This window comes from Marmota flaviventris, chromosome 10 (genome assembly GCF_047511675.1).
Source record: "Marmota flaviventris isolate mMarFla1 chromosome 10, mMarFla1.hap1, whole genome shotgun sequence".
Taxonomy (NCBI): domain Eukaryota; kingdom Metazoa; phylum Chordata; class Mammalia; order Rodentia; family Sciuridae; genus Marmota; species Marmota flaviventris.
In genome coordinates, this window is record NC_092507.1 from 86551321 (window position 1) to 86574888 (window position 23568).

At 37.8% G+C, this 23568-nt stretch overlaps 2 pseudogenes; both read left to right on the forward strand.

Moving 5' to 3' along the window:
• LOC139707388 (rho GTPase-activating protein 29-like) overlaps window positions 1-23568 on the forward strand; it is a 99500-nt pseudogene that overhangs the window by 22931 nt on the left and 53001 nt on the right.
• Window positions 3103-5030, forward strand: LOC114082684 (endoplasmic reticulum chaperone BiP pseudogene; annotated as a pseudogene).

Below are 23568 nucleotides of genomic sequence, written 5' to 3' on the forward strand. Positions count from 1 at the left end.
CAGCAAGGTAAATAATGCCAATTGTCATGTCCCTAAATTATTGTTGATTCAGGATTTGAACCACATCCTGTCTCATTCCTAAATGTAACCTTGTTTTTCAGTCCAAGAAAGTTGGTATTCCAGGTAGGTATAGTCATAATAATAAATAATTTTAAAATATTTGAAGTTTTCATTACATACCAGGTAATTCTGAGCCTTTTCTTTAGTAGATCATTAACACCACATGCCAACATATCTCCACATAGGAGTCTGTCTTGACACAAGAAGGCAGGTAGGCTAGTGCACTAGATTTGCCCAGGGCAGAACTGGAGCAGGAGCTGAGCCAGCACCCATGCAGCTGGCTGCAGAGCCTGCACTCTTCATGGTGCTAGAAGTTCTGCAGGAATGTAAATATGTTCTGGTGTTTACCATCCAACCACAATGGCTCAGCTCCCTTCTATCAATGTGGAGAAGCCCCAGGACTGCAAATCATATGAGCACTGCCTGGGAACCAGAGAAGAGAGTCCAGCAGCCTCAGGTGAAGACGAATGTCAGATGAGATGATGACTTGCAAGTGATGCTAGTGTGCACCTGTCTGCAAATCACTGCCCAAGGATATGGGGGAAGCACCAGGTGGCAGGGATGAGGACTGTGGGCTATGAACAGGGATATTGGAAAGCCATCAGACCACTGGCAAGGCACACAGTTGTCTGATGTTTCCCAGGAGGGAGATGAGGATCATGGCCAGAGGGCTGCACCTTTCTAGTAACAGGAGCTTCTGGGGTACATTCAGCAAAGACAGAGTGTGAGGAGCTAGGGTTCTAGGTGAGAAAACAGGGACCTTAGGACCAGACTAGAGGAGAAAGAGAAGGAGTTAAATCTGGTGTCTTCAGGACCAGTAGCACAATGACAATTTTGACAGCTCTTCAACTTTCCTTTGACCAGAGGATGTTGCCATGTATTAGTGGATCAGCTGGGAGAGCATCCAAGTCCACTCTGGTGTGTTGCCCTCTGTATGGAAAGAATGTATCTGGGAAGCAGATTGATTGACAGGAAAAGTCCTTGTGATTCAGGACATGGCTTTGTTTGGTGTACAGAATAGTGTTACTGTTCTAGAGTTACCATTGTCTGCCTTTTGAAATCAGGAATGTTCTAACCCAGAAAATAATCATTCATGGGTAGTATATTAAAACAAGTTACTTCAGGAAGTGCTTTTTTTTTTAATTTTATGTGCTTTGTAGCTAATTTTTCTATTGATTTAGATAAATTTTGAAAAGTAATGCTTTAATTCAAAATGAGCCTTTAATACTGTATGGATTTTTAATTCCTCTGCATAGATGACTGAGAATATCATGTAGGAAAAAAACATGTAAGACTATATTTTTTGAGAGAGTGCCCATTTATAAATAACCACACTTCCTTATTAACCAAGCTCAATGAAATTAAAAAAAAATCTCTTATTTTTCAGATAACAAACAACTTGAATCATCATCCAAAAAGATGGATGATATGTGTAAAACCACAAAACCTCTTAGTCTGAAATCTGATGTGGCAACAAATGATATACAGAGGCCTATTCCAAGCACCAAGATCAGACATTTCCATTTGCCTATAGATAGGTTCCATATTGGAAGCTCTCCTAATGAGAGAAACAGCAGAAATGTGGGAAATGTCAATTCAGACGTTTTGCCAGAATCTTACTTTTGAATTACTTAATAGAAAAGATACCCCTACTACTGCTGGTTTCCAATTTAATGGCTTTGATCAGCAGATTCCATAAAAAACTCAGGAACAACAATGTGAACCAAAGAACTTAACTGGCATGAGTGCAGTGACTGTGCCAAGTGCACTCCAGGAAAAAGTCACAATGAGCTTCAGGGTTAGTGGTGACCATTCCAGTGATGCCACACAGCCCAACATGCCAGCCAGTTCAGCAAGAGAGGCATCAGTGTGACATTCCTCTTATTCTCACCATCTTGCTCCTTCAAGAGCACCCAGAATATTGCAGACCCATCTTGGGACAACATTTTACAAACCACCTACTCTGACCAACAAAGTCAGGGGGACTGAGGAGAGACCAGCTTCACCTTCAGCAGCAGTGCCTTCTAGAACAGCTCTTACTCTCCTGAGTCATGTGGAGAAATATGTTCCAGAGGCAGACAGCACATCAGCTTATGTTTTGAAGCCAGCTCCTGAGCCTAAAGAAAACTGTGAGGAGGTTGGCCTGCCTGACATGAATCCAATGTGCCAAGGACTCAGGCTAAAAGAAGTGGAAGAGTTACAAGACCTTGAAATTGAAATGCCACAGTTTGTGTAGGGTTGTCAAAATTCAGTTTTTCTTTTTCTTGTTTCATTTTTTGGTATTGTGTTTATTTTAGGAAAGAATGTTGTGACAGAACCCTTTTGTATAGGATGGCCAAAGTGTGTATTTTGCCTTTTGGCCTTGTATTGTGTTTGCTAGTCATATAGAATGGTAGTGTTTTAGTCATGTAGAATGATAGTGCCTCACTGGTATTGTCTTTAAATTCTGTGTTTTTAAAGTTGTGCATAAAATAAGTATTATAATTTTAAATTTCAAATGATTTTCTCTATAAAATGATCCATGTAAATGCATCCTTAATGTATGGTATTGTTCTCAACAAATAGGGGCAGTAGGGAAAAATGAGTTTTATTTTGGAGAAAATCTGGTGCTGATTCATAAAATGCTTCTGAATGCAAGTACCTGAAAAATGTTGATTGGGTATAAATATATTTCTTCCCACATAATGTTCTAGTGCATCTTTGACCACTTATGTTGTTATAGTATATATGGAAGCATTGGCAATTCACTTAACTTTTTAATATTTACATAGTGGCCAAAATGCTTGCGAATCTATATTTAACTACTTGTCAATTTTTACATATGGTAGTCAATACAATTGTAGAAATAAAATGCACTTCAATACTAAAAAGTTTGAGACATTGGCAGAGACAACACAGATGGACAGAGTTGAGGTGTCTCAGTGTGACAGACCCATAACCTCACTGCTTTTAGCTGTGGCCTGTTGCTGGATTGCCTGGTTCTTCTGGCTGTCTGCTTCTCTGGCTGCTGACTGAGAGCAAGTGGCCAACAGCTATGGCAAGATGAAGCTCTCTCTGGTAGCAGGGGTGCTGCACAGCAGCCGTGGCTGAGGATGAGGACAAGGAGGAGGACGTGGGTACCGTGGTTGGCATCGACCGGGGGACCACTTATTGCTGCATCAGGGTGTTCAAGAATGGCCACGTGGAGATCATCTCCAATGATCAGAGCAACCTCATCATGCCATCTTATGTGACCTTCGCCCCTGTAGGGGAATGTCCGATCAGGGATGCATCCAAAAATCAACTCACCTTCAATCCTGAGAACACAGTCTTTGACACCAAGGGGCTCTCATCCACACTTGGAATGACCTGTCTGTGCAGCAAGACATCAAGTTCTTGCCTTTCAAGGTGGTTGAAAAAAAAAAAAAAAACTAAACCATACATTCAGGTTGATATTGGAGGTGGGCAAACTAAGACATTTGGTCCATAAGAAATTTCTGCTACGGTTCTCACTAAAATGAAAGAGACTGCTGAGGCTTATTTGGGAAAGAAGTTTACCCAAGCAGTTGTTACTGTACCAGCCTATTTTAATGACGCCAAGCAGCAAGCAACCAAAGATGCTAGAACTATTGCTGTCCTGAATGTTATGAGGATCATCAATGAGCCTACAGCAGCTGCTATTACTTATGGCCTGGATAAGAGGGAGGGAGAGAAGAACATCCTGGTGTTTGATCTGGGTGGTGGAACCTTTGATGTGCTTCTTCTCACCATTGACAATGGTGTCTTCGAAGTCATGGTCACTAATACTGATACCCATGGGGTGGAAAAGACTTTGACCAGCATGTTATGGATCAAGCTGTACAAAAAGAAGACTGGCAAAGATGTTAGGAAAGACAACAAAGCTGTGCAGAATCTCGGGCGTGAAGTAGAAAAGGTCCAGCGGGCCCTGTCTTCTCAACATCAAGCAAGAATTGAAATTAAGTCCTTCTATGAAGGAGAAGATTTTTCTGAAACCCTGACTTGGGCAAAATTTGAAGAGGTATACATGGACCTGTTTCAGTCTACCATGAAGCGTATTCAGAAAGTACTGGATAATTCTGACTTGAAGAAGTCTGATGTTGATGAGATTGTTCTTGTGTGTGGCTCTACTCAAATTCCAAAGATTCTGCAACTTGTTAAAGAGTTCTTTAATGGCAAGGAGCCGTCCTGTGGCATAAATCCAGATGAGGCTGATGTATATGGTGCTGCTGTCCAGGCTGGTGTACTCTCAAGTGATCAAGATACAGGTGATCTAGTACTGTTTGAAGTATGTCCCCTGACGCTTGGTATTGAAACTGTGGGAGGTGTCATGACCAAGCTGATACCAAGGAACAATGTGGTACCCACCAAGAAGTCTCAGATCTTTTCTACAGCTTCTGATAATCAACCTACTATTCCAATCAAGGTCTATGAAGGTAAAAGACCCCTGAAAAAAGACAGCCACCTTCTGGGTACATTTGATCTCACTGGAATTCCTCCTGTGGGGTCCCCCAGATTGAAGTCACTTTTGAGATACATGTGAATGCTATTCTTCGGGCAACAGCTGAAGACAAAGGTACAGAGAACAAAAATAAGATTACAATTACCAATGACCAAAATCCACTGACAACTGAAGAAATTGATGAGAAGTTTTCTGAGGAAGACAAAAGACTCAAGGAGTGCATTGATACTAGGAATGAGTTTGAAAGCTATGCTACTCTCTAAAGTATCAGATTGGAGATAAAGAAAAGTTGGGAGGCAAAGTTTCCTCTGAAGATAATGAGACCATTGAAAAAGCTGTAGAGGAAAAGATTGAATGGCTGGAAAGCCACCAAGATGTTGAAATTGAAGACTTCAAAGCTAAACAGAAGGAACTAGAAGAAATTGTTCAGCCAATTATCAGCAAACTCTATGGAAGTGCAGACCCTCCCTGGATTGGTGAAGAGGATACAGCAGAAAGAGAAGAGTTGTAGACAATGGTCTGCTAGTGCTGTAATATTGTAAATACTGGACTCAGGAACTTTCATTAGAAGACAATTGAGAGAACGTAAGTCTCAAATGTACTTGGAATCTTCACCTCAGAGTGGAGTTGAAAATGCTATAGACCAAGTGGCTGTTTACTGCTTTCCATTAGCAGTTGCTCACATGTTTTGGGGTGGAGAGAGAGGAGGAATTGGCTATCTTAAAAACTGGATATAAAAACATGGGTGAGGATGTGTGTTCACCTCAGAAATGTTCTATTTAATGATTTGGTCATGCACATCTCGTGTAGGAATGTTTTCCTACCATAAGTCACACCAATAAATGTTTGTTATTTAAAAAAAATACTAAAAAGTTTGGAACTGTCATAAAATAAAAATTTATACAGATAAAGCTAAGGGAAAAAACACTATCAGAAGTATTAAAACCATCTAAAACCAAATAACTAAACTATATAATTTAAATTATATTTATATATAATATATTATGTATTATGTATTATGTATATTATATATTACATATTATAGAATTACATATATATGATATATTATAAGTCATTTATATATAATTATTATATAATCCATATATTTTATATATTATATTAATATAAATTAAACTATAATATAATAATCATATTGTTATCTTATTAATAATAGAAATTATATTATCATATAATTACATTACAATAAGTAATATAACACAAATTAATATAATTTAGATATATTATGATAATAATATGTTATATATAATAATATATATTTATATTTAGTTTATATATTATTATATGTGTATATAAAATATGTATTTCATATATTATAAATAATTTTATTAAATATGTATAAATAATATATATTTTTATATATAAATATATAAAATTTTTATAATATATGATTGATTTCATATATATACTTTACATATATATTTACATATTAATACATATAATTTATATATAAGTATATATATATATATATAATTTATATAAATATATAATATATAAATATTTGAATATATAACATATAATTTATATTATATATTATATTATATTATTATATAAATTATGTAATATATAATATAATTATATATTAGTATTTATAATTTATATATATATTTAATTTATATATATAATTTATATATAATATGTATATATAATAAAATAATAATATATATAATATAAATTAATATAATTGAGAATGTTATATGAATATTTCTATGTATTTTCTCTTGAGATCATGTGGGTTTTGTTGAAACCATTCGTTTTTGCCAGGAGCAGGGATGTATGCCTGTAATCCCAGTAGCTCCAGAGGCTGAGACAGGTGGATCTTAAGTACAAAGCTAGCCTTAGATATGGCGAGGTGCTTAGCAACACTGTCTGTAAATAAAATTCAGAATAGGGCTGCGGATTCAGCTCAATGTTTCAGTGTCCCTGAGTTCAATTCCCAGTACCAAAAAAAAAAAAAAAAAAAAATCCTTAAATGAAATGTTTTTACTTATAAATCACTTTACATACTCTTTCTACCTTGACTATCAACCAGTGAAAACGTTTATGTCTTTAGAATGGAGCAATAATTTATTTAAGTTCATTTTGAGAGTATAGTAAGTCTCATTGTTTACAATTTGAGAGATGTAGATTACTGAATCTGTTTCACTTATAAAATACCCAGTTTTTATAAACTAATTCATTCCTGTTATGTTCTGGGTTTCATCAACTTGCCTAAAATAGGATGTAAAAGGGACAAAAATAAAATAGCCTTCTTTGGTATGTTTGAACTACATTGTGAGTCAATGTTTTTGTATGATTATATTATACTTGATAAAAATTATATGTACAGGTTTATACACACATTATTATATGTAAATTATTTCAAGTACATCAAGTAATTGTGGCTTCTCTGAAATTGTTGCCTCTTGCAGTATGATACCTTAAGATTATTAACTATTGACTCAGTGGTGAACACATGGGCTCATCACTTGACTATAATATTAAATGGGTTTTAGGGCATGTTGTCTTATAGTTCTCCATAACATTAAGTACTAAGGAGAAATGAACAAATGGAGTTTTTTATAATAAAGCCATTTTTTTAGCCTTTCTTATAAAAAGTACAAGAATCATATTGGTTTGAACTTAAAAATAAAATCGGAGCTATCATTTATTGAGCTTCTTTTGTGTATTTAGACTTTACCAAGTTGAAATTTCACAGCAACCTATAATGGGTAAGTAAGCATTTTATAATTCCTGTGTTACAGGTGAGGAAACTGAGGTTTAGCTAACTGACATGTCTTTAGTTTCCAGAGATGCAGCAAGCAGATCCAAATCTCAAATACAAGGCTGTCAAATTTTGATTAGTGCTTCTTTTTTTTGGGGGGGGAGGGGGTACCAAAGGTTGAACTCTTAAGCACTTGGCCACTGAGCCACATCCACAACCCTATTTTGTAATTTATTTTGAGACAGGGTCTCACTGAATTGCTTAGCACCTTGCTTCTGCTGAGGCTGGCCTTGAACTTTCAGTCCTCCTGCCTAAGCTTCCCAATGGGATTATAGGTGTGCGTCAGTATGCCCAGGTGGTTAGTGCTCTTAATGAATATGATTACTAAATAATAGCAGGAAACACTGAATGATAAAAAATGCATCTTTTGATGATTTTATTGTAAAATACACACAAAATTAGCCATTTGTACTATTTTGAAGTGTACAGCTCAGGAACACTAAATATATTCACATAATTCTGCAACTATACTCAAGGGTCCATTTCAAGAACTTATTCATCATCCTGTGAGAAAACTTACTTACATTTAACTCCTTCAGTTTTAAGACGTGGATACAACCCAGTCAAAACTCACAAATAGAGTTGCACTTTCATGTCCTTCCTGGGATTTTGTTCAGCTTGGAGCCTTCAGCCAGAATGTTCCAGCTTCCTGGAGGCACTGAAGCAAAGTGACTCTGGAGAAGGGGTTGCTGTTTCTAGAGTACCCAGAGCATACACAGTGCCCTGCTACCAATAATGTGGTAGAAATTCTTCATTGGAAAGTTGTTTTAGGACACTTGGAAACAGATGTGAGCAAGGGGAAAGGGAATCATAAAGATTCCTGTTAGAGCTGGCAGGCCACCAGAAAGTTTTGTGCAAAGCATATTGTTCATGTTTATGAGAAGTATTTCCTTTCATGGGCCTATTTTACATGCCGAGAAGTTCAGGAGAATTTATGAGTATTTTAAACTACTTTTAATGTACAGTGTTGGTATGAATATATATGTAGGCAATTCAGTGAATATCTGTAGTTTGGCAAAGTTTCATTCACCATCAGTATGGAGTAGTCTGGATATGGGCCACTAACAGAAATTAAGATCTCTTTAATAATGAAATGAAAAGTGGAAGGGCTTAAGAATAAAAAGGTATAAAAAATCTTCATGGTTAAAATTTTAGACCACATCAGAAATTAGAAGCCTCAATATTTAAAAGACATTCATTTAACTTACATTTATGGATTCAATATAATCCCAATATATTTTTGGATCATTTGAAAATTAAAGACATAATTCTCCATTACCTCTAACCACTTGAGTGTGTACTTAAACAGTGACGCTCCTTTTTAACCATAGTATACACATCAAACTGCGGACATTAACATGATGACATCTAACCCATAGATTGAATTCACATTTTGGTGATTGACCCAATAATGCTGCTGTCTTCAAGCATCCCAATCTAGGATTACATGGTGCATTTTGTTGTCTTATCTCTTTGGTCTCTTTCCATCTGGAATACATTTTGGTCTTTTCATTCATGACCTTGACACTTGAGGAGCATAAGCCAATTTGTATAGTGTTGCTTGCTCAGTTTGGGTTTCTGTAATATTTCTCATGATTAGAGTTGGGATATACATTTGTGTCATAAATATCTGAAATGATGATTGATTCTTTTCATTGTATCATACTAGAAGATGCACAGTGTTTATTTGTCTCCTTACTGGTGATGTGGTCTTTGGCCACTAGGATAGGATAGTATCTACAAAGTTTTTCCATTGTAAAGTTAGTAATTGAGGAGATTCATGGAGACCATGAAATGTTCTAATTCCTACTGAATTGCTGACAGCTAGTTTGAGTCTATTGACAATTCTTTCCTGAATCAGTTACCATTTTGATTGCCAGGTGGTGAGTCCACCACTTCTGCTTTGATATCCTATAGTAAAGAAGAATCTTCCCTTCTCTATGTGTTTATTCATTTATATCAGTTTAGGATTCTGGGTTCTCATTTTATTTAAGTAGCTGATAATATATCATTTATTTTCATGTTGAAAATTTCCCAGATTTTGTCTGTGGGAATCTTTTTACACTATCTTCTAAGTCCCCTCGACATGTCTACATGTCTTTTTGGATTCTTCCTTATTTTTGGTACATCACAATGTTACAAGGTCATCTTGTACTTTTCCCTACCCCAGATCTAGATTAGACAGTTTCAAAGGAACACTGTTTTCTTTAAATGGGGAATGGTGTTTAGAATCCAAGACTGGAGAAGAATTCATAGCTAATTGGGAAGTTACTGGTTTTAACCTGTTGGGAGACAAACTTGTACATATACACATGTAGACACAAAAACATTTGTGTGTATTCTCATGTAAGCATACATTGTAAATCTTGAAAACCTTGAGTTCACACTGATATTTAATTGTTCTTCTTTGATGCTTTGGGATTTCAACTATTTCCCTTTCCAAATTTGTAAATCCCTTTTCTCCTGGATTGGGATGCATGAGGACATCCCAATCTGGCTTCTATAATCCTAAATATTTTATTTGTTCCCTTAACCTCCTGACAAGGTCAACTGCTCCTTCATTCTGCTTGGTCTCAAATATGCCAAATCCAGTCCTCAGTCATTGCTGTACTGGTTATGTCCACATGGATCCCTGAAATGCCACTTGAAACATAACCTCTACTACACCAGCCCAGACCACACTAACTGAACTCTTAGCCCCAGGGAATTTCTTGCTGAGCCCACCATTGGAATCTTAGGTCCCTATCATTTGCTAGAGAGAGGCAAAAAACAAATCAACTATCTTTTGAAAATGAACATTTATTGAATTTTGAGTTTACTAAGGAAAGTTTAAAAAACAATGGTTATACATATTTACCAGAAATAATTAAACAAGCATGTATTCATGACATTTTTAGAAATAATTTGTAAAAAATAAAGTATGATTTTACTTTTGACTGTAACAAATTTCAAATAATAGTGATAAATTAATTAGTAAACCATATATGTTATGCTGTTCTAAAATGTCTTTACAAACAGCCAGTTTAAACCTAGCACCTAAAAAGAAGAAAAGGAAAAGAATAAAATAAAATCTTATCTAACCATATATCGCTAACAGATTGTTAATCAGCAACTTACATCCCTCCTTAATGATAGGCCTGTTTCTTCCCCCACCAGGGTAAACATTTGTGAATGATTGAGCTAGGGGGTGCTAGAATTAACCCAGCATTTTGCACATACCAGGCAAGCATTTTACCACTGAGCTAAAAGCCCAGCCCTTTTTCTATTGGATGTTGAGGCAAGTTCTAACTTGCTCTAACTGGCCTAGTAATTGAGATCCTCCTGCCTCAGCTCCCAAGTAGCTGGTCCTGCAGGTGTGCACCACATCACCCAGACATAATCTTGAGTATTATTATTTTTTGTTTGTTTGTTTTAATTTGCCATGAACATACTATTCAATTTTGCCTGTTTTATTGACCTTTTTGCAAGTGGAATCACCAAATCTTTTGTAACTTTGTACAAGGCTGGAAAAAGAAACTTGGAATTCTCAATGTAAAAGCTCACGTAACTACACTATCATCTGATAAAACAGATTTTAAGTGAAGAAGCACTATCAAAGACAAAGAGGGATATTTCAGGCCTAGTGTCATCATCACAGTGCCTCAGGGAACAGAATGTCCAGGATGCATATATGAGCTGGTTTTCCACAGCACCAAGCTCAGAACTCAATATTCTTTGAGCTTCTCTTGGGGATACTACCTCCTACTAGCACTTCCCATCAATGGAGAGAATCAGCTCTTTAGGATTAATCAGTTCACTCTCAAATCCCCCAGCATAGTCCCTGCCTCCTCTGTATTCTAAATGATGCTCTTGAACCCAATTCTGTGCGTCCTTGAGTAGTATTGCAAAAACTGCTCCAGCTTTACCAGCTTCAAGATTTTTCCCTTTGTGTGCATCTCTGGCCTGAGCCACACATAGCAAAGTTCTCAGAGCTGGGTCACTGCCTCCTGGGGCCCTGGTGGTATCCACACTGCTCAAATCGCTATCAAAAACCTTTGTGTCAGGGAGACAGTTCCAGGTAATACTTGATCTCTCTTCACTATTGGGATTCTACTCAAGTAAACTTCACTATCAGAATTTTTCCCCTCTTCATCTGGAGTTGGGATAAGTGCTGAATCTTCTTCCACTAAATATGCAGACATCCTGACTTACAGTACTTCCAGAAAATACAGTCAAGGCAGTATGAAAACCTGAGGTAAATGCCACATTTTCTTCATGAGTACTCCCCTGGCTCAGGAACCACAACATCTTTGCTGTCCATGGCAGATGCAGAAACTCTGCTTCAAATGGTTTCCCAGAAACTTCTAGTGTAGGCAGCTCAGAAAGTGAGTTAGTTACTTCTAAGATAAAATGATAGAGCTTCTCTATGTGATGTAAAATCAGCAAAGAATTCAGAAGATAAAGTTGCTATGGCCATTGTTTATATTTAGAAACAGTCAAAATACAATCTAGAAAGATGTTAAAAATAAAAGTAATTTAAAATAGAATAAAAATTATGAACCAAACTTTTGTGACTATTTATTCTACCAGCAAACTACATTATTATTCTCAGAACAATATGCAAAAGTATACTCATATATATATATATATATATATATATATATATATATATATATATATATATACACACACACATGGAAAGTGCTAAGATAAGAGTTAGCTACTAGTAGATCACAGCTATTATAATAAAATGAATTGATGATTCCATTTCCAGTGAGGATATAAAGAGTTCTTCTTATATCTTTATTTATATTAATATATAGTTGACTAAAAATTATGCACTCAATTATATATTTATTTCATAATGTGTTATTACATGGTGTATAATGATGTTTTGATATATGTGTACATTGTGAAATGGTTCAATTAAGTTAATAATTTCACCAATTCACTTGTTTTGTGTTCTCAGAACATTTATCATCCACTCTCAGCAATTTCGAAAAGTACATTAACTCTAATAATTATGATATACAATATATATCTGGGACTTATTCATTCTAACAGAAATTAGGAATTCCCCATACCTCCCATCCCTATGCTCTGGAGACCAACATTCTATTCTCTGCTTCCAGGAGTTGGCCTTTTTCATGTTACACATGTGCACTGTCTATGCCTGGCTTATTTCATTTAGCATAATGTCCTCCAGGTTCATCCACCTTGTCACAAATGACAGGATTTATTTCTTTTTAAAGACTGAATATTATTCCATTGGATATACCACATTGTAAAAATCCATTCATCTGTTACAGACAGGTTGTTTCAGTGTCTTGGCTATTGTGAATAATGTTGCAATGAATGTGGGAGTGCAGACTTCTCTTCAGCATACTGATTTAATTGCCTTTGGATATATACCCAGAAGGGCCATTGCTGGAGCCAGGGTGTAAACAATTATCTGTCATATGGTCAAACAGCATTTTCTAATATTGGTTACTTTTGATATTTGATATTTATTAGTTTTTTTTCCATCATCAAAACTCAATTTAATGCAAAAGGGTGAACTGGCAGTGTATGTCAAATGTATTAAAAACATGCATGCATTACTAGATATTTCCATTTCTAAGTGTTAATCCTAAATAATCATGCACCAAATTGGGCTATATGGATGCTTAAGATGGTTTATTTATAAAACTATTAATCACAAAGGAAAAAAAAAGAGCTGGGGATATGGCCCAGATGTAGAGGTCCAATACCCAGCATCTCAAAATAACAAGAACCCGACTGCTACAAAATGGTTGGTACAATAAATCATGAAAATTAATAAAATAGAATGATATGCATCTATTTAAAACATTTTCATTTTTATTAGCACATTATAATTATACATAATAGTGGAGTTCATTCTGATACAATCATACATGACTGGAGTGCAATTTGCTCCATTTCAGTCCCAGATACTTTCTCTTTCCCTCCCCTCTTCCCTGGCTCTATTCCCTTCCTCTGCTCTGCTGATCTTCTTTCTATGTATTTGTTGTTTTTTAAATTGGTGCTTTATAGGTGCACATAAAGGTGGAATTCATCATGGTACAATCATATAGGTACAGATCATAAATTTGGTCAATTTATTGTGCATCCTCCCTTTTACAGTCCCTCCCTTCAATCCTCCTCTTCTACTACATTGGTCTCCCTTCTATTTGCATGGGGCCCCCGCCTTTTCCCCCTTATTTTGCTCTAGCTTTAGCATATGAGAGAAAACATTTGCCCTTGATTTTCTGAGTCTCGTTTACTTCACAAATGCCATGATTTCATCCCTCTTTATAGCTGAGTAGAATTCCATTATATATATTACATTTTCTTTATCCTTTCATCTGATGATGGGCACCTAGACTGGTTCCATTACTCCGCTATTTTGCACTGCACTGATATAAACTTTGGTATGCATCGATCACTATAGTATGCTAATTTTAAAGCACTTTAACATTGAATATTTAATGATATAGATGTCAAAAAATGTATTAATTACATTATGATCTCTTTTTTAAAAAGCTGATGATTGTGGAGGGGGCATGCATATATGTCTATGTATGTATGTATATGTGGGGATTGATACAGGTTCCTAGGTCATACACCAAAATATCGGTAATAGTGTTTATTTCTGGATTGTTCATTTATATGCAATTTTTGTTCTTTTCTTTTTGCTTTTCTAAGTTTTCCACATGAGTCTATATAACTTTTGAAGTATGGAAAATTACTAAAAAGAAATAAACAATGAAGTGAATTAAAATCTTGAAAACAGGGAGGGGGCGTGGGGGTAGAAATGATGGTGAAATGAGTTAGAAATCATTACCCTAAGTACATGTACATAGACATGAACAGTGTGTACAATCAATGACTTGAAAAATCGTGCTCTATATATGTAATGTGAAATATATTGTATTCTGCCATCATGTTTACCAAATTAGAATAAATAATTTAGTTAAAATAATAAATATTTGTTATACAAGTTAAAAAAAAAACAAATAAAATCTTGAAAACATAAAGACAGTCTTTGACAAAAAAAGAGAGAAATCTTTTTAGCTTGTTTACAAAGTAAAAGATCCAATACACAGACGTGTTCAATAGCTTCCTGGACACTTCCTGAATTCACATGTGTTTTTGCCACAAACTCATGTGAAATCTGAAAAATTACTTTAGCTATTAGCACCCACTCACCCATACAGATGAAGAAATAGGGAAAATTGGCCTAAAATATGTAGAAAAAAATTCTTCCTTTATTTAAACAGAACAAAATTAAATTTATCCTGACAGTCTTAATAAAACTTCAAAAGTGATTTAAATGTTTACAAAAGAAGAACTCTAAAAAGATTCAAAAAGTATAATATTTTGTCTAAGAGATATTTGAAAATATTTTATTATGCAAGAATTTGGCTTCAGCTGAATAGACCAATATAATTGTACAAGGTATTTTCCAAATTGTATAATTGTGGTTATGTAAAATCTAACCATTTACCCTGACCATTTTAATAACAATTATAGTTGGATACTGTGGCTCTCCCCTGTAATCCCAATGACTGGGGGCATGGGGGGTTATGGCAGGAGGATCCCAAGTTCAAAGTCAGACTCAGCATTTAGTGAGGCTCTAAGCAACTTAAAAAGACCCTGTCTCAAAATAAAACATAAAAATGGCTGAGGATGAGGCTCAGTGGTTATTCACTCATGGGTTTAATTCCCAGTACCAAAATCATAATAACAACTTCATTCATTACAAATAAATACCTTTTAGTCTTATTTCTTTTTAACCTCTTCACTGAGCAAACATTCCCTGAAGAAAATGAATCCTTCTAAAATTAATTTTCACTAACAATCACTAAAAGGCCAAAACAGTATAAGGAAGACCTAAATGAGAAATAAGCAGGTTTGTATGGCTCCCATAGACAAGAATTTAAGAAACACATATATCACAATAAATGTGACTTTGACTGCTTATCAGACTCACTGTCACCCCCAATGTATCATGTTATCAACTTAAGTCTTCATATATTCTACCACCATATACAATTATCTGGACTTTCTTATTTATCTCCTGGCATCAAGAGATCTATCACAGCATTTTCATTTATCAGTCACTCATATGAGAAACTTGAGTTCAGGATCTCATTAGCTCCTGCCTGCATTATTTTAATAGACTCCTAATTTTTCTCCTCATCGCATCTATTATCACTTAAATTCAAAAGCATCGTCCTGCTAGGAAGCTCAAATATCACTTTAATCATACTACAACTCAGCTCAAGAATCCTAGCTTGAATTTTATCCTATGAGAAGTGGAAAGCAAACTATAATGGCATTCAAAGGCTTTTTCTAATCTGCTTTTGCTCCACATGAACTCTGTGGAATCAGGATGATCTAGAACCAATTCTATGAGTATCTTGCTCAAGCTGTCCTCCCACCTCACTTTCTTGTCAATGCAAATTCATCCTCCCAGCATGCTCAACTGAAATGCAAATACAATTTTCAGTAACCAGTACAGTTGTAAATGAAATATTTTCCTTTATAACTTCTACAACCCTCACATATTGTCTGACCCATGGACAGGGCAGCAAGTCATACTGTCTCCTACTGAAAAATAATTATAATTATTTTTATTAACTTGAGGTAATTTTTTGTGGACCCTTTATTTGTTGTACTTCTCACAATTCCTAACAGCTAGAAACTGGTAAATGCACAATTAATATTGGTGAAAAATTAAGTATCTGCATGTTTAGGTTTTATACAAAGACAAGTGTTTGGTGTGTGTGTATGTGTGTGTAAGAGATGAGAATTTTCTATATATCTCCAAGACTTTTCTCTAACAAACAAATATTGTTTCACATTAGTTCATGTAGGGGGGTTCCCAAGACCATCCCTGGCTTTGGAGATTCCTCAGGAGAACTCACAGGACTCAGCATATAGTAGTTTTATGGCTATGATTTATTACAGCAGCAGGATACTAAGCAGACTCAGGCACAATTTCTTTAGCATCAAATTGTGGCATGTGTTGTCTACTAGGAAAACTCATTAGAGACTCAGTGCTGAAGGTTTTAATTAGGTTGGTTACATTAGCACTTTTTGCTTAATGGACCCAAATGCATGACTCTCAGAAGGTGTTTATCAAGAATCACACTTTGTGCAGTCTAGGCACATTGAGCAGCTTGTATCATTTAGATGAAGTTTTATATCAGGTATAGAACTATTTACCACTCAGGTTCCCAGACACTAGCCAAGAACAACCTGGTAAACCTTTCTAAAGACAGCAGTCTTGAGTGTGCTTTATTATATCTTTTACATATTATTGATTTTACATTTTTTATGGGAGAAATGTTACAGTGTCTAATGTTTCTGATTTAAAAGGGTCCCACAAATGGATTTTTAGAAATTAAAACCTAGCATTTAATCACAGTTGCATTCCTAGACTGGCATCCACTAGGTAAGAGTTATGCAATTTTGAAATAATTTACTTACCACTGGTATTTCAGGATTTATTTTTTCCCTTGTCAAAGCAAGCAGACCTTTTCGAATAAGTTTGTCATCTCCTCTTTAAGTGCCAACTAGATGCCAAAGCACTGTTGGGCACATCTTAGGCACATCAACTTACTAAATCCTCAAAATAGCCTCAAGTGTCAGTGACTGTTTCAATTTTACAGATTTTTAACTTTGAGAGCCTAAGTAACCACACCCAGATCTACCATGGTGGAACTGGGATTAGGCTTAAACCTACCTCATTCCAAACTCTTGTTCTTAGCTTTATGCTAACTCTCTCTACCTAACTTCAAAGGCACATACGTCTTATTTTGAATCGTTTCCCTCAAATTCTGTTTCTTTGTTTGTTTGGCTGTATCAAGCACTATTCTTTTTTTTTTTTTTTCATAAATACAGATTTTTAATGATAAGAACTGAGGAGGAGGGGTGGGGCTGTAGCTCAGTGGCAGAGCACTTACCTAGCCTGTGTGAGGCACTGGGTTCAATTCTTAGCACCACATAAAAATAAACAAAGGCATTCTGTCCATCTATAGCTACAAAAATAAATTTTAAAATAAATTTAAAAAGAATTGAGGATGAAGAGAGGGGGATAAATCAAGAATCAGAGTTTTCTCATTCTCTGCTCAGCCTAAAAGGGAAAAAAAAGGAAGAAAAAATCAAGCAATATGCTTAACAGTGTTTACCTTGATTAAAGCCACATTTTAGTTGGAAGAGAAAGGGTGAAGCTTATCACAGCACAGTTTTTCCTTTCCAACTCTTGCAGAGGACAAATGAAATGATACCCACTGCACTTTAAAACCATTAGGAATCTGCCTATTTAGAAACTCTTCAGCATAGAACACACTTTCTCCTTTTATCTGGCATCACCCTGTTTGATGTTACACCTGTATCACAATCTCGGCATTATACATATCATCTGTGGGGACTTTGAATCATTTATTCACAAAATGGGGATCCCTGGGCTTGCTGTGAGAATTAAATAGGATAGTATATTTTAGGAGGATTGTGAGTTCAAAGCCAGCCTCATCAATGGTGAGGCCCTAAGGAACACAGCCAGACCCTGTGTATAAATATAAAATACAGAATAGAGCTGGGAATGTGGCAAAGTGGTCCAGTACTCCTGATTTCAAGCCCCTGTACAAAAAAAAAAAAAAAAAAAAGATAGAAAGAAAAGCAAAAAGAAAAAGAAAGAAAGAATTATATTCAAAAGGTAGCCAGCAAGTGTCCTGACCACCAGGTGTCACCATTGCCAGGAGTACTCACCTATCTGCTCCAGGTAGGGGGGTAGAACCTAGCAGCAAAACAAGACAGTCACTTTCACCTGCAGTACACTCAGAATTGATATAGGCTTTTCAGTACCTTGGGAGCTGGTATTATACACACACACACACACACACACACACACATACATATTATTTGCACCATTCATTATTCTCTTACAGGTGTGCTAAAAATTATGTACTATAATTAATTAGCTGAATATCCTCAGATTTGTTACCAATGTTAATTTTTATTTTTATTTATTAATTTTGAGAATCAATAGTGCTTTACACATCCTTTGGTTTAGCCAACCAGACATTATCGGGCTGCCATAACCTTCAATATTGCCACAGTGGACAATTTTCTGGCTCCAATTCCACAATGCATTGACATTATTTCCTCTACAATTTTAACGGGATGACAGATAAAAAAGAAAGTACAATATTTTAGTGTAAAAATAAAATCTGTGATATATATACATATATATTTGGGTTAAACAAACATCATTAACCCTTCTCCTTGACCTCAAGAACTCAAAAATTCAGTGATAAACTTTTTTTTTTTTTCTTTTGAAGAAAATAGAAAAACACCCTAGGGCAAATCTGTCAGTCTGTGAATAACCCTGAAATTACTCAAGGAACATTGCCACACCTGGCTGCATTCTGGAACCTATTAATGTCTCTCCCAAGAGTGCACAGGGCGCACAGGGAGAGGCTCATTTCAAAATGAGCACAGAGTTTTGGATCCCCTCTTGGTTCTAAGTCCCCCACATTGAGACTCACAGTGGTCACTTCAAGACAGGTAATTAGATGAGCTGGAGATGCAATCTACAGTCTCATGGACTGTTGCCTCATCTGCTAGGAACACTTGCCTTAAATTAAGGCCAACCTGGCCTACCTCAGCCTCAATCTGGGCACACAAAACCCCTCCTAGCCCACCAAAAAGAAGAGTGACACCAAGCACAGGCTGTTCACAGGGGGTGTTCTTAGAACTCAGAGCAGCTGGGATGCTTTTTGTTTTTAACAACAGCTCCAATTCCACTTTTTATTTTACAAATATGGAAATGTCTTAAAGGAAACAAGAAGCATCCTCTCTCTCCCTTTGGCCATTGCTCCCATTCCTAGAGAATTGGGAGGAAAGAGCTGTCACCAGGAACCATTTGGAGCCAGGAATGCAGAAGCCAAGGCCAACCTAGTTAAACCCATTTGTGAAGCATTTTGTGCTGATGGATACATTCCTAACTGGTTTCCGATGGGTCCCTGCAGGACAGGGAGCTCACAAGGCTAGCTGCCCAGCTGGAATGAAGGGGCCAAGGGAAGGGATGCTGTCCATGAACCAGCCAAGGCTGCTCAGGCAGGGCTCTGGAGGCGCGTGAGGCACGGAGGGCGCCTTACCTGGAGGACTCCGCAGTGAAGCTGCCGCCGTCCAGCAGCCACATCTTGAAGAAGAGGACCCCACTGACCAAGGGTACCTCGAGCTGGAAGTCCACCTTAAACTTAAACTTCTTCATCATTGTGAGAGCCAGGCGCCAGCGAGCAGGCTGCGCAGGCGGGCGCCGCCTTAGCTCTGCTGAGTCCAGGATCTGCCCAGACCCGGGCGCCTCTGGACAGCAGGGGCCAGCACCGCCAACGCCGCCTCTTGCGGCAGCCTGAACCTGAGCGCGGCAGCGGCTCCAGCACGGACCCCAGCCGCCTTTGGCAAGCGGTTGTGCTGCAGCTAGCCCGGAGAAAGGGCGCCCTTCGGTGCACACCTCACCACTGTCGTCACCCTTCTGAGAGCTTTGAGAGGCGAAGCTGGGAGTAAGGTTGCTGTCTCCACCTCAGCGACTCTCCCTGGGCGCCCCCAGCGGCTGGGATCTGCAGCAGCACTGCGGGGCGGAAGCAGGAGGCACCTGGAGGGCGGGGAGATTCCGGGCAGGCGGGCGCCTCCTGGGGGAAACTAATCTGCGACTGCAGTTAGCTCATCAAGCCTCTCTAGGCTTAAAAACAGACAAAGGCAGCCAAAAAAGCTGCCTTCTATGGCTTCCTGGGCGCCTTTGCTTTCAGTTTTTGCACCGCCTCTTTTTTCCCCCTCCCCTTCCAGCGATTTCTTTCCCTTGGGTTTCAGAGTTAATAGGGACTGTCAGAATGTGACGTTGTTTTAGTCAAATTGAAATCCAAAAACTAAAACTTCTCTTAAATACTCAACAATCACGAACCTTCAAATATGAAATAAAGAAGAGGAAAAAGGAAAGGAATTAAAATGTGTTGAGGGCCTACCAAGTGCCCAGCCCTGTACTGATACAGGCTTTTTTTTTTTTTTTTTTTCTTTTTTCTAATGCCTGTCACTTAGGGTAAAAAAGAGCATAGAAGGAGTTAAAATCACACCTTCCCTTTTAAAATTTGCCCATACTCGGAATTGAAAATGTTTAAAATCAAATTCTGCAGGGTAAGCTTTAAAAAAAAAATCTTTCTACGTGCATAGCAATTAACTGTCGTGTATAAGCACATACAATATCTTGTTAAAGTGTATATTGACTTGGTCACATAAAGTTCAGGTTTTTCAACTGAGACTATTATCCTTCAATCTCAAAGATTCTCTTGCAATAACCTCTGAAGGGTGTAATTGAAAAGATTCTCTTTCCCAGTTAATTCATTTATTCATTCATTCATATAAAATATTTTAATTGCATAAAATATCAATCACAAGCTAGTCCCAATGATTTATAAAATAAAAAAAAAAACTAAGAATTTTACCTTCTACTGATGGAGACATGTTTAGATCCAACATTAAAAGCCATGGCATCAAACCAGGTGCCCTAGCCATCTACTCGGCTCAGGTACCCATCAAGCCCAGCTGCTTCTGAGGCTGAGGCAGGAGGATCACAAGTGGGAGGCCATCCTGGGAAACTGAGACCCTGCCTCAAAATTTTAACAAGCATGGGGGATCTATAGCTCAGTGGTAGAGTGCTTAACTAGCATGTGTGCAAGGTCCTGGGTTCAAACCCTTGAAGTGCAAAAACAAACAAACAAATCCCACAAGCAGAAAAAAATAGAAATCACTTAGGTAGTACTGGGAGGAAGAAGCAATGAATTGAAATTGACCAGTTTTCTGAATTTCAAAGAATGCAAAGTATTTGAGAGAAAGTGGGGGCAAACTGTTCTTGGTAAAAGAATTAGGAAAAATAAAGACTCAGAAACAGAGTGTAAACTGTGAGAATGGATGAAACATGTTGCCCAGCAGGACAAAGGGGGAAAAACAATGGAAAGAGTTGGGGGACTTTGAAGTTTGTCACTTGGAAAACTGGGTGGACTGAGTACTGGAAGCAGGAGGAGGACAGGTTGGGAATGGAGAAATAATTAGACTTTATCTGAACTGCTTGAAGGGAGAGAGGGCCAGCCTTAGCTCATGTTGTTGGGTGCAGAGCAGGCTGAACTGTGTTGTCTGCAGGGCAGGCTGAGCAGATTTTGGCTGCAAGATAGCCCACACACTCAAACCCCCCCTCTATCTGGTCCTTTATCACCTGTTTGCCTCAAGTCTGAACATTCAACCCTGCTTAAGGCTGAACACTTAACCCCGCCTTGGGCCAACAAGGCAGCTTGCAGACCCAGAGGCCCCATTAGATTTGGGCTATAAAAACTCCCTCCTGCCAGGCCCCCCCTCTCTTGCTCTTTCTCTCTTGCTCTTTCTCTCTTGCTCTTCCTCTCTTGCACTCTCTCTCTTGCTCTTTATCTTTCTTACACACGCTCTCTGTCTCTCTCTTGCTCTTGCTCTCTCCCTGTTCATGTCTTCTCTTTTCTCTCTCTCTCTTTCCTTCTTTCCTTTCTCTTTGTTGCACTGCTGCAATAAAGATCTTTTGGTTGCTCTGAGTGTTGTGGTCACTTTCCTTTCACATGTGAAAGGTTAAGATTGAAAATATGCTTTGGGGGATTGTGGTATTTACTGATGGCTGAAGTCCAAAAGGCAGATAAGAATGAGCTGCTCTGAAGAATAGTTAATGGTTAGACAGAGAAGGAGTTGATTGTGAAGGCTTCCAAGAACAAAGAAAGAGGAAAGCCAGAGAAAGAGAAAAATCAAGAAAGAGAAATGACCTGGAAGCCAAGAGAGAGTTTTAACCATTCAACATTTGTAGTTACTAAGACCTACTGTGTGCCAGGCTATTATGCTGGGATCTAAATATAAATGAATGGAAGAAAACAGAAAAGCAACAGATCAATGGGAGACAGAAAGAGACGGAGATGCACAGAGAGGGGGAAAGACTCATTCCCTGTCCTAGGACTCTTTCCTTGATGTAGATCTTACTGTCTTGGAGGACACAGGTAAGTCGGCAGTCTTAGTACAATGTAACAGTGAATACTCTCTCTATATAATGGTACATAAAGACTGCAGAGGGAGAGTATTTGCCGCAGTCTGGCTGGGCACAAATAACCGAGCTGCCACAAAGCACTTGTATGTTCAAACAGGAAACATTATTGCCCGAACTCCACCTGCACTCCATGCATCCTCCCCGGGAACTGTCTCCCACTCCACAGGGCTGAGCTCACTCACTCTCAAGAACTCTACTCTATGGGAACTCCAAAGTAGATGACACGCCGGAGGCAACAAGAGCCGCCCTATTACTGGACAGTAAAGGTCTAATATACAGTTGAATACACAGCTTAACATAACCACCATCATCTCAACAGCTCCCTGGCATCACCTCTCTACCACTCCCTTCTGGCAAAATGCCATGCAGTCATCCAGACTGGGCTGTGGCCCTCAACAAATATTCTACCATCTCAGGGAAGCTTCTGAGGGTAAGTGACTTTTTGATGAGAGTGGGGGTGGTGAGCAGTTTCCAGCCTATGCTGCATGTGCAGAGGCTCAGAGGAAGAGAACACATTGCAGAGGGAGCTGAAATTACTTCTGTCTGGCTGCAGCTTACAGTGGGGGTGTGGTGATGGTTATACTTGGGAGCCACTGATGTTTTAAGGCAGAAGAAGGGCATCTTAGAAAGACCTCCAGCTGTAGTAAAACTGGAAGATGGGAGATGTTCTGTTACTCTCTTTTAGACTTATAGTCGAAAATTTTTGCTTATTAAATACCTGCTATGAATCAGGTTCAAAACCGACATCATACTCAAAGTGTACTCAAGAGGGAAGTTTAATGAAAGGAGCCTACAGAGTTGGAGGCAGGATCAAGATCTCACAGTTTAATGGGGAGTTGAAAGGAGGCAGAGAGAGATATCCTGATCTGTCTAAATTCCTATTTTCTCATCTCCTCCTGGATTCTCCCATGATCCCATCCAACCAAAGCCAGAAGGCAAAGGAGCTTGGAATATGCAGTTCATACAGGACAGCCTTAGGAGGCAGAGATGGTAAGGTCAGATAGTGGTAAAATTATACAAAGCTACCAGTACACACTCGATTCAGCCAGCATTTGCTGTAGGAATCCACAACCCGTCTAGATATTTCAAAACACAAAGGAATTTCATCTGGCATTTCAGTGCTTCTGAGGTCCTTGGAAGGGATGAAGGAGTAGAAATCCCCAGAAAAGT